This window comes from Thermobia domestica, chromosome 15 (genome assembly GCF_964235325.1).
Source record: "Thermobia domestica chromosome 15, izTheDome1.hap1.1, whole genome shotgun sequence".
Taxonomy (NCBI): Eukaryota; Metazoa; Arthropoda; class Insecta; order Zygentoma; family Lepismatidae; genus Thermobia; species Thermobia domestica.
Genome location: NC_137468.1, coordinates 15,852,493 through 15,865,271, shown reverse-complemented (window position 1 = coordinate 15,865,271; position 12,779 = coordinate 15,852,493). Strand labels below are relative to the sequence as shown.

The window sequence follows — 12,779 nt, the reverse complement described above, 5'->3', positions numbered from 1 at the left end:
ATCAGTAATGCAGTTGGTAAAACATCGACACAAAAGGAAATAAGTGGGTTTCGCTTCACATTATGGAAAAGAATGAAATGAAATTTTTTTTAAGTTTTACGTCCCACGCTTGTAACGGACCGTTTCAGCCGATCCGTTTACAGAATAATGTGTCAAATAATTTTGTAATGTTCACTTTTATTCCAACTTTCAAATGTCGACTGATTTATTTTATTATTTGTTGTTTGCCGACATTATGTCAATCTGTACTTGTTTATTTTCATGTATTGTTTGTTAATTATCTTATGCGCAATGAAGTTCATATTCCATTTTTATTAATATTAATATCTCTAGCAATAAGCTCTGATATTCTTTACCTGCACCTAGAATACTGCACAATAGACTTTCTAGGAGATTTAAATAATCATTAGAAGTTTTGTAACCAAGACTGAAACAAAATGTAGAGTGATATACATTGTATCGTCGTTGTTAAAAAGGGTAACGACAAATTACTTTGAAGTTAATTTTGTTTAATTTTTGCTATAAGAAATCTATGAAGATGAAATGTGTATAAAATAACTCCCATTCGGAATCCTAAAGGTAACATTTGTTGTATCAAAATATATCGGATGTACTTCTAATTTATCATTATCAATGCAAGTAAATTGTTAAAGTCATCATATTTAACTGACAAAATGATTTCTGAAGACATGTTAGCTTGACCATCTGATGTTTTATCACCAATGCATTAAATCTTATCAATGTACTTATTCATTTATGTTGTAATTCAAATTTCTCCGTTGGCTAATATAAATGTTTCTTAAAGGAAGACTGAAAATATGAATTAAGTCTACGTATGATTATTTAGTGACATATTGCTATAGTACTGCAACGATGAACAGAAGCAATTGTATTAGCATACATATGTAAGGTTAACTCGAAAGGATTAAGATTATATGAATTGCAACTGAAATGATATGCAAATATGTTTATAATGCTCATTGATTTTATGGTCATTGGATGGTCTGTACATAGCTGTAATAGTCTGTCACGTGTTTAGTATACTTACTTGAAATAATACTATATACAACTTAACTACGTGTACATTAAATTTTGGTTTAAAAATTACATCCGATTATCCACTTTCTTCCGAGAGCCATACCATCTTAGTTCCGAGCCTCGCAATCTTAATACAGTCCTGAATGTGAAAAAAAATTGTTGTTCAAAATGCAGATCAGGACTAATTTAACAAAATTAGTTACTCCCTTCGGCTTTCGTCTACATGGAAAACAGAAGGGAGTAGCCGGCTAGGCTAAAGGAGACTGTGATGATGAAAAATTAATGAAATGGTGGAATGAAAAAGTGGAAGAAAACGGGAGAACCCTGAGAGAATCCACGTACACGGTGTTTATCCGCCACAAAATTCACTTGACGTGAGCGGGAATCGAACCACGGAACCCATGCATCAGAGGTGAACGCTCTACCACTGCGCTCCTTTCACATTGTGGAACTACGGTAAACATTCAAACTATGTGAACTAAATGCTGAAACTGGTCATTGCAGACCTGTAAGTTGCAGTTTTATAGTTTAACGTTCCACTGTTATGCGTGTTAGGGTAAAGGAGATGGATGATTAATAATCCAAGTAAATGATCATTAAATTAAATTATATGTGATCCACCGGGAATCGAACCCAGGACCACCTAACGTTTAGTTTGTAATAAAAGGATAAAGGTCAGAGACGGAACTTACCCCTGGGACGCTCCAAGCATATCCTGCTACCTCTTACTTGATTTTTAGTTTAGCGTTCCTTTCAGCGGCGAGGCTATATGAGACTCTTATCATTTTTGATATTTGAAGATTAATACTGAAACAGATGATAGTAACGTTCTACATCCAGTTGCATTAGAGGGATGAAGTCGGAAATGAATATATCCTTCGGATGCTTAATCAAATGCAGAAAACTCCTTCTTCCTGTTTTACTGTTTTTGCTCCATGGAAATCCATAGTGAAACCGGAATTACTAGTAAATTTCTACAACTTCCGGTTTTAGTAGATAAATGTGGGTGAAGATGGTATCTTATCTTGAGACAGTGATTAGATTCCAAAAAAATGAGCTCCTTCATGGCAAAGAGGTTAGCATTCGCGCCTTTGGCGTGGAAGACCCGGGTTCGATTCCTGGCGGAAGCTCATGTGGTTCGGATTCCACGTTAATCAGTAGATCCACGTCTCATATAGCCTCGCTCCTGAACGGGACGTTAAACTCAAAATCAACTCAACTCAACATAGATTCCAAAATACCGCTTGCTGTTATCTATTACCGTTCTTGTTCTATAGCAGTCAAGGTTGAAACCGGAAATAGTTCATTTCTACCACTTCCGGTTCAATGAAACTGTTCTTCGAAAAAAAAAACACTTCTAGAGATCTCTTACCGTTGTTGCTCTGATACCTCTCGACAGACAGACACAGATATAGTCGCTCTATTTATTCAAAGCATAGCTTGGAAATCTGAAAATTACAAAAAAAGTAACTGTCTATAAAAAAGGCCCGCCCCAAAACTAAGTTTCTCCATCGTGTAGGCCTAGATTCAGTGTTGTCAAGTCAGTGAATTTTCTTTTAATTATACTGGATTTTAATTTTTATTACGAAAGAAATGAAAATTTCATATTCTTCATGTATTCACCAAATATTTATATATTCACTTATTTTTCTTCTCTTTTGAAACAAAATCTTTAAGTTTACCGTTCCACGCTTATGCTGGCTAGACTACAGGAGACGATGATGATGAAAAATGAATGAAATAGTAGAATGAAGTGGGAAGAAACGGAAGAACCCCGAGAAAACCCACGCACACGGTGTTTCTCCACCACAACGTTCACTTGGCGCGAGCTGGAATCGAACCAATGACCCCATGCACCAGAGGTGAACGCTCTACCACTGAGCCACCACAGCCCTTATTTTCTTCTCTTTTAATCTTCGGTTGTATAACTGATGCACAGACCTATTTTTAAATTCTTCTTCCGAAAAATTGTAAAAGTTACACACATACCCTATGTGATCAAAAGTATCCGGACACCTGGCTGAAAATGATTTACAAGTTCGTGGCGCCCTCCATCAGTACTGCTGGAATTCAATATGATGTTGGCTCACCCTTAACCTTGATGACAGCTTCCACTCTCGCAGGCATACTTTCAATCAGGTGCTGGAAGGTTTCTTGGGGAATGGCAGCCCATTCTTCATGGACTGCTGAACTGAGGAGAGGTACCGATGTAGGTCGGCGAGGCCTGGCACGAAGTCAGCGTTCCAAAACATCCCAAAGGTGTTCTATAGGATCCAAGTCAGGACTCTGTGCAGGCCAGTCCATTACAGGGATGTTATGGTCGTGTAGACTTTTTGAAACATCTTAAAAACCTTGGGAGGAGGTATGGAAAATTGACCTATTAACCTTCTCCTCCTACTACATGGTAGTGAAACAGATATTTTCTCCGAAATCCGGTGTTGCCAAAAAATTCTAGCTAGCTGACAATTCTCGACCAGAGGAGTGCGTATTCCTCTGTCACTTGAGAAAGGTTTTGGCGAAAAAGAAAAAAGTAGCGTAGAAACTCCGAATGGTTTGTGTTGTTTTATTATTTGATACTTTGAGTGGAAAAATCTTCCTTCTTCCTTTGGAGAGGAACAAAATTCGAATTGGACGGCAGCTCTCGGCGAAAATAGAGGGTGAGCAAAAACTGATCTTCTCCGTCACATGAATAAGGAATGGAATGTCTCAAATGTTTTGGCGAAGAAAAAAGTAGTCTGGAAACTCCGAGTGCTTGATGTTGCTTTGTTATTTGACACTTTCAACCTGCTTTCAACAGAATATTTCTTTTTCCATTGAGAAGGAATGATCTATATATGCAGGGAAGTTGGTCAGTGTTTGTTTATTTTCCCCTTCTCTTGATAGAAAGAAAGATCCCACATGTGTAAGCCATTAATCACAGTGTAATGGGGACCAAAGCTATGGCAACGTCGTTGAACATAAGTTAAGTTACAATGTCACTAGTAAGAGGATATGATTGTTCGGACAGTTCCGATTACCACCCACTAAGGTTTTTAAAATTCTGCCAGTTCTATAACCACTCCGTCACTATAACCAGGCCGTGCAGTATGAACAGGTGCTCGATCGTGTTGAAAGATGCAATCGCCATTCCCGAATTGCTCTTCAACAGTGGGACGCAAGAAGGTGCTTAAAACATCAATGTAGGCCTGCGCTGTGAGAGTGCCACGCAAAACAAAAAGGGGTGCAAGCCCCCTCAAAGAAAACCACGACCACACAATAACACCACCACCTCCGAATTTTACTGTTGTCACTACACACACTGACAGATGACGTTCAGCGGGCATTCGCCATACCTACACCCTGCCATCGGATCGAAACATATGTACATTGATTCGTAACTCCACACAGCGTTTTTCCACTGTTCAATCGTCCAATGTTTACGCTCGTTACACCAATCGTGGCGTCGTTTGGCATTTACCTGCGTGATGGTTCAAACCGCCAAACGGCAATGAACCAACTTTCAAGTTGGATGACCAAAAATGATCTAATTATTAATGCAAATAAAACATGTACCTTATATTTTCACAATAGTAAAAGTAATCAAGCCAATCCAATAATAAGAATAAATAATAAAACAGTTGAATATTTAGAAACTGCTACCTTTCTTGGAGTTAAAATATCTAATAATTTCAACTGGGAGCCACATATAGAAAATGTAAGAAGTAAGTTAAGCAAACTATGTTATGCAATTAGATGTGTAAGAGATAAGATTAATGTAAAAACAGCTAAGTGTATATATTACTCAAATTTTCATTCTACAATAAAATATGGCTTGATGTTCTGGGAAAATACAACTAAAAGTATTGTTATCTTTAGGCTACAGAAGAAAGTAGTAAGAATACTTGCAGGAGTACAATGGAACTCTTCTTGCTGAAATATTTTTAAGGAACTTCAAATAATGACTCTTCCCTCAATGTATTTGTTCGAAATATTAATGTATTTGAAAAAACATAGTGAATTTATTGTTAACAAAGACATTCACAGGTACAGCACAAGAAGTAAAGACGACATGCATGCACACAGAACAAATATATACAATAAATCAGTTACGCACAAAGGTACTCTATTATACAATCTACTCCCATCATATATAAAAAATCAGGTCTTGGTCAATAGCTTTAGATCCAAACTTAAAAGGTACTTGATAGAACATTGCTTTTACTCGGCTGAAGAATATGTACAAAATAATTCGTATACGTAAAATTATATGTATAGAAGTAAATTAGTGAATCTATAAGAATCCGTATGTAATAATAGTACGTATGTTTATGTATACTGGTATACCGTATATATATAACTGACATGTCCAATTTCGTTGTATGACGATGAACGGATAAAATAAATTATGACTATGATTATGTATGGCTTATGAGAAGCCACTCGACCATGAAATCCAAGTTTTCTCACCTCACGCCTAACTGTCATAGTACTTGGAGTGGATCCTGATGCAGTTTGAAATTTATTGTGAAACTACGCCTAACAGTCAAGGGAATCAACATAACGTCTAAGTGGCACGGATCACGCCTGGAGAAACTTCGGCGTTCTCCCTTGCACACTCATTTTGGAGCAAAAGACTTCGTAGTTTCACAATAAACATACATGCTCATGTTGCAGGTTTTTTGCTGCGGACTGTACATTGATGCAAGCATAACTAGCAAGAAATGTGAAAATCATTCAGCCTGTACACACGATTTGATTTCAGGAGCAACCATGGCAAGTAACAAATGGTATTGCACTTCTCTCTAGACGAAAAGTTAAAGCGCATGAACCCGGGCACAATTTCTGTCTCGGATGAAAGCCTGATGGTAGTTTAGTAGGCTCCGCTTCATGTAACCTTAGGATAGAACATTATAAGCAGCAAAATTAATTATCAAAATGAATAACATTATAATAATATAACACAAACAAGTTTCCCTTACAGGAAGTGGCCAATTGCACGTAGAGTGAAAAAGAATTCATTGATATATATATCATGTGCACCATCACTAAATATATACCCGGGGGCCGCGGTGGCTCAGTGATAGAGCGTTCACCTCTGGTGCTTGTGTCCCGGATTCGACCCCAGCACCCACCAAGTGAACTTTGTAGTGGACAAACACCCTGTGTGTGGGTTTCCTCGGGGTTCTCCCGTTTCCTCCCACTTCATTCATTTCTCATCATCACCGTCTCCTTTAGCCTAACCGGCATAACCGTTGGATTACAGTTCGTTATTCGTAATTATGATGAGTATAAATACAGTATGGACGTATGTCATGAAAACTAGAGTGCATAACCGACGAACACACGAACCAACTTAAGTGATAGGTGTACACTAAAAAGCCCAAATATCTAACCGAGCCAGGGCAGGAGCGCAGCAGAATGGCACAAGCGGTAGCAAAGGGGTGCGGCTGTAGGGAGCAGGCGCGTCACCGAAAGTGAGTATACGCGTAAACGAGGTGGTTTACAACGGCTCAGTATAGGTCACGATGAATTTGGAAGGGATATTAAATGCCATCCACTACTTGCATCATCATATTCATATTCTCTTATGTGCGTTTTCCGGTAAAAGTCGCTACATCATTACGCATTTCTCACTTTTACATGCACCTCCATTCCATTCTTAAATGAGACACAAAAGTCAATTACATTTCCCTTACGTCAATCCATATCTTGTGAATCTTTTTTTACGTACTTTTGGCATCCTTCACCTAAACAAATCCCTTTTGTGACTGCAACTGTATTTACCCTGCGGCAGGGCAGGGCGAAACGACGATGGATATACGTAACAACATCTAACAATGGCTTAAAAAAACGCACTAACCTGTCGTATGTGGCCAATTCAAGTAAGAACTGTAAAAGTTATATCTATTCCGCGTCAGAGAAGGGCAAAGATGACGAACCCGCACGAGGATATAGGTTTCGTGATACAAGATAGTGGATATGCGTAAAAACGATAGGGTAGAGTAGAGTGGGATAGGGATAGGAACGGGTTAACTTAAGGTTAGTTAAGTTTTGATCCATATTCATAAAATTAAAAGAGTGTAATCTCTGCGGCCTATGATTAGCAAAAGGGGGCCAGCTCTTTTTTGTAAAAAAAAAAAAAAAAAAAAAAGTTACAATATTGGTAACTTTTCTTTGCATTAGATTAGATTAGTTTATGTTATGTTAGTGTAGGGGTATAATTTTCCAAAAAATGATAGAATTTAGCTTATTTCTACTAATATTATGTTATTTTAGATTAGGTTAGATTAGATTTGATCACGTTATGTTACGTCTAAGTACATGCATCATACATTTCTCCTGTAAATTTTGTGTTTTTTACGTGCTTTTGGACCCCTTCTGATAAACATACTCCATCTCTCGCTTCTGAGTGAGTATACTTGCTGGAGCAGACGTTGTAAAGTTAACCCAAATTATCTGCTCTGAACACTATTATAAGTGTTGAGAATTATTGGGTTAACTTTAAAATGCCCGCTCCAGCATGTATACTCACTCAGAATAGATAAATTATACTCTCCGTATTTTACGAAAATGGATCAAAACTTCCCTAATCTTAAGCTAACCCGCTCCTACCCATAGCCTGCTTATCCCTATCCCTATCTTCCTCTACTCTACCCTACCCTACTTTACTATACCCTTTTAAAGCGACCCTTCTTATCGATGCGCAGCTGAAGCGCGTATTGTAAAGTTTACCCGAATTACGAACAGGTATACGACATTTTACAGCGCTTGTAATCAGGGTGGATTGATTTAAATCAGTCTGATTTAAATCACGATTTTAATCAAGATTTAAATCACTTGATTTTTTTAATAAAAATCGTTGATTTAAATCAAATTTCGAAATAAATTAATTTAAAGTGAAAATAAGTAAAATCCCGTTTCTGTTCTGTTATTTCGATTATGGAAGATAATATTCATAATACAATGAGACTCCAATGTATGTACAACACAGTATGAAAACGAGTATGCAGAGGATGATTAGGGAAAATCCCGTTTTGAACGGGTAACGGGAGAATCCTGCTTTCTTCTCTTCGTAACATAGGGTTTTTAAATCGTTAACTATTCCAACGGAGAAATCACCATCGACATTTAAGACAAAAATTCTTTTATGTCCACGTCTATTTGTTTGTTTCCAGATAATAGGGGCGTATTTAGAGGGGCCCGATCCCCTTTCCGAAACAAACAATAAATAAATAAAACTTTAGACGAAATTTATGTACTAAATACATAGAACAAAGTTCCTCGGGATCGTAATACGGCAAATTTTGGATGCGTTAAAATATCGAATAATATTTTTGATAAAGTGGATTCTTTCAAATATCTAGGATCAATATTTGAAACAGACGAAAACGATATCTACAAAGAAATTAAATGTCGACTAAAAGCAGAGAATTCGTGTTATTATTCAGTTCAAAATCTCTTGTCGTCACGAATTCTGTCCAGGAATTTGAAGATTAAAATATATATGCTTGTTGTTCTCAGGGTGTCTAGAAGGAAGCATAATCAAATTCCCTGAGTTTCCCTGACAACATTATAATTTTCCATGACTCTGTCATTCTTTTTTTCTTAGTAACTCATGAAAAGTAACTTATATTTAAATCATGAAAATCAAATCTTTCAGTTGTACGTCCTACGATTATGCCAGTTAGGCTAAAGGAGACGGTGATGATGAGTAATGAATGAAATGAAGAAAGCGGGAGGAAACGGGAAAACCCCGAGAAAACCCACGACCACGGTGTTTGTCCACCACAAAGTTCACACGGTGCAAGCTGGGATCGAACCAGGGAACCCAAGCACCAGAGGTGAACGCTCTACCAGTGAGCCACCGCGCCCCCAACTTACATTTAAAGTGAACTGTAAGTTTTCACCATTGTTTATATGCTTATACAATATTCTACAGACGTACAAACGAACCAATTCATTTACCTGTAATTTATGACTATTTTAGTGGCGTTTCTTCACCTCTCACAGCCTGGGAAAGATTTTTTCCTGATACACAATGAAATTCCCTGACATTTTCCCTGACCCTGCAAATTCCCTGACTTTCCCTGACTGGTAGACACCCTGCTTCTGTATGGTTGTGAAACATGGTCGCTTACTATGAGGGAAGAACGTAGACAAAGTATTTGAGAACAAGATCCTGAGACGAATATTCAGACCCAAGAGAAGCGGGAATGGGGGGAAACTTCATAACAGGGAACTACTTAATTTTTACGGTTTACCAAACATTGCTAGGGTCATCAAGTCTAGGAGACTCAGGTGGGCAGGTCATGTAGCCAGGATGGAAAAAAATAGGAACACTTTCAAATTCTTAACTGGAAGACCAATCGGAAAATGACCATTAGGAAGATCTAGGCGCAGATGGGATGACAATATTAAGATGAATCTAGCAGAAATAGGAATACAAAATAGAAACTGTATCCAATTGGCTAAGGATAGAAGTCAGTGGAGAGTTTCCGTGAACGCGGCATTGAACCTCCGGGTTCCATAGGCCATAGAGTTAAACAGTTAATTTTGGGCGAAATTTATGTACTTTACATGTATTTCGTGCCGCTGGATAGTTTCGATGTTTTAAAAAATATACTCCTGCCAAATATCAGGAACTTTCGTGAAAAGAAAAGTGTTATGTTGATAAACGTTGCTGTACGTTTTTTCCTTAATGCTTAAGAAATATTGTTTCGGATTGAAATAGGTTAACGATTGAGGATTAATTCGAAATTAAACCAAAATACTTTCACTTAAATGGCATAATTGTCATTTAATATTAATTCCTAATGTTTTCTCTCCAGTTCGCGACTTGTATTATACGAGGAGAAAGATTTGATTTAAATCAAAAAAATCGATTTAAATCAAAAAAATCAACAAAAATGATTTTTATTAAAAAAATCATGATTTTTTTCCACCCTGCTTGTAATGGTTTACCATTTGTAACACTACTTTGTAAACAAAAGTTTCCTGAATGAGCATATATAGCGTCGCTGGATATTGGTACTTATCTTAATAAAGTTTCTTCATATTCATTCATTTTAACCGTAAAATTACAATTCCAATGCCTGATTCTTGAAAATCTGCACCGGTTATTCAATTACTGTATAATGAAAGGCCCTTAAAATGTGCACGGAAAATCAAACACCATGCTAAGGAAAACAAAACTGTACATTTTTGTATAACCCAATACCTAACTTTGTTTTATTTCTTATACATTACCCTTTGAAAAAGAGTCCTACATTCAACTTTAACCTCTACTCCACATACTCAAAATGTAGATTAATATCACAATCTAAAATTCAATTTTCTCAATACAAGCGCTTAAATACAACAAAATCCACATTCTAGAACCATGAGCGAAAGATCAATTTTGCCGTCACAGACTACCAACATCTTCAAATTATTCGTGTTCTGTAATTGATAAAAAGTTGTGCGCCACTTTGCTTTCGTACAAGTAATTATTTTAAACTTATTTGAAGACTATTTATTTTCTTAGAATTATTTGGCAAGCTCAATTTAAAACTTTATTATTATTATTATTATTATTATTATTATTATTATTATTATTATTATTATTATTATTATTATTATTATTATTATTATTATTATTATTATTATTATTATTATTATTATTTATGTCAATGACAATTGTATTACATTTTGTAAAGTTTAGTGTTCACAGGAGTCCAAGTAACGGGCAGAAAATTTCCATAAAATTCTTCAAAAGCAAAGTCTGAAAAGAATAAAAAAAATACTGTGGATGTAGAATAATAACAATAATAAAACTAGTCTTTCTATTTCAAGTGTGCACTCGAAAAATATGTGAAACATACTTCGGCCTCACCCCGCCGCTCCCTTACAGAGGTAAGCATGTCTTTGCTTTGGTGGGAAAAGAAACGAAAATGATCTCGGCTGTGTTACCAGTTTGTCATTCAGTCCTTTGGTCTCGACGAGTCAAGATCGTAGGATACTTAGAATGACTAACAAGTGCACAACGAAGCCCATGAAATAATTCAATGTGGCAACTCTGTCCTTATTAAACTATTGAAGAATCTCGGCCACAGCAACTCATTCCTCCTCTTTTCAGGAAGGTACGGGAAAACACCTCAGTAGCACCAGCAGGGCCAAAGCCAAACCTCAAATAGAAAGGATGTAGTTTAATTTGAAGGTGTTCAGTACAATATCGAAAAATTTGATTTATGTTTATGTCTGAAGGAAATATATTAGCTAAAATACAGTTTCCTAAAGTGATGAGCAAATGCAAGACCAAGACCAAGATCGGGGTGGTCTTGGTCTTGGTCTTGCATTGGAACACTTGATCTTGGTCTTGGTCTTGCTTGCAAGCGTCTTACAAGTCTTGCTTTTAAAAGATCTTATACCTTTCATAGGTAAATTTTACTCTGGATATAAGGGATAATAAATTCTACAATGTGCCAACAATAACATAAATACAATCTATGTTTCTAAATGTAACATAGTTTACTTTCGTGTAAGTATGATGATTAGTGTACAACATAGACGATGATTTTTATTTTTTAATGGGTGTCTACGCTTCACTACCTATAAGATAAATCACAACGTTTCGTAATCTTTTTACATTTTTTTAACAGATCCAACACTTCACTGATTCCCAAACTGGGGAGGCTACCCCTGAGACACATGAAAGAAAATCAAGACGGCACAGATCATTGAGATACCATGGACTACAAAATTATTTTTACATTCTAAAGGCGTCAGATTTTTCTTTTCAACAACGATTAGCTAATTCTTGTATTAAGCTAATTTCCAATATTAAGATTTTCTTTTATTGATTCCAGTATGTACTCTATGGGGCAGAAACATAGACATTAAGCAAAAGCAGTGAACAAATTGCAACTTTCGAAACATGAGCATGGAGAGAAAAGGAGAGAATTAGCTGTGTTGAACGGAAAACGAATGAGAAGGTGTTAGAAATATTAGAATAGGGGGGGAGAAAAAATTAGATATTGGTAAGAGGAGAAAGCGGAACTGGTTGGATATTAGCTGAGGACGTGCTAGAGGGTATGGTGGAAGGAAAGAGAGGAAAGCAGCGAAGGAGACTGTAGTTGAAGGAAGGTACAGTAGGCCCTATTAAAGCAGAAAATTGCTACGTTAAGACGAAGAGACTGGCTGAAGACCATCGGACATCGAAGTTTCTCAGTTGTAGCAGGTAACCTGCCAATAATGGCAGAATAGCTATGATGATGATATTTCAACAATATTCTCCAAAAAGAGAGAAGAAATAAAATAATTATTATTATAATCAAAACTCTTAATATTTTTGCATAATTTGAGTGAAAACTGAAAATTACTCAACTGTTTATACCTTTTCTACAACCTCAATTTATATAAATATTTTTGACCTATATTAGAAATACAAGGTAACGGCATCAAACAAGTTATTTGATATAACTGTACAAAATTAATCTCATTTGTGGATAATGATTACTGGCATCAATTACTCACTTCGTTGGGATATTTTTTAAAATAATAATAATAATAATATGTTTCGTTAGTCAATCACTTTTATCTATTACTAAACCGCTCTCTGATATCCGTCATTCTTGATGATTTTTTTATTTCTCTCGCCTCCTCCTCCCGAAGTTGCAGGGCTGAATTTCGATTTAAACGGCATCAGAAACGTCTCTGTTTATCTTACAGACCCCGAAAACTAGGATTCGGCACTAATATCGGTCATTTTCAATAAATTTATATAT

The 12,779-nt window shown here is 36.4% G+C and overlaps 1 protein-coding gene across 1 annotated transcript in view; it reads right to left on the bottom strand.

Moving 5' to 3' along the window:
• LOC145672089 (protein CLP1 homolog) overlaps positions 1–10,446 on the bottom strand; it is a 58,141-nt gene extending 47,695 nt beyond the window's left edge. The window contains exon 1 of the mRNA XM_081741342.1: positions 10,264–10,446. The gene's annotated coding sequence lies outside the window, so the exon portion shown is untranslated. The remainder of the gene's footprint in view (positions 1–10,263) is intronic.
• Between the last annotated feature and the right edge of the window lie 2,333 nt (positions 10,447–12,779).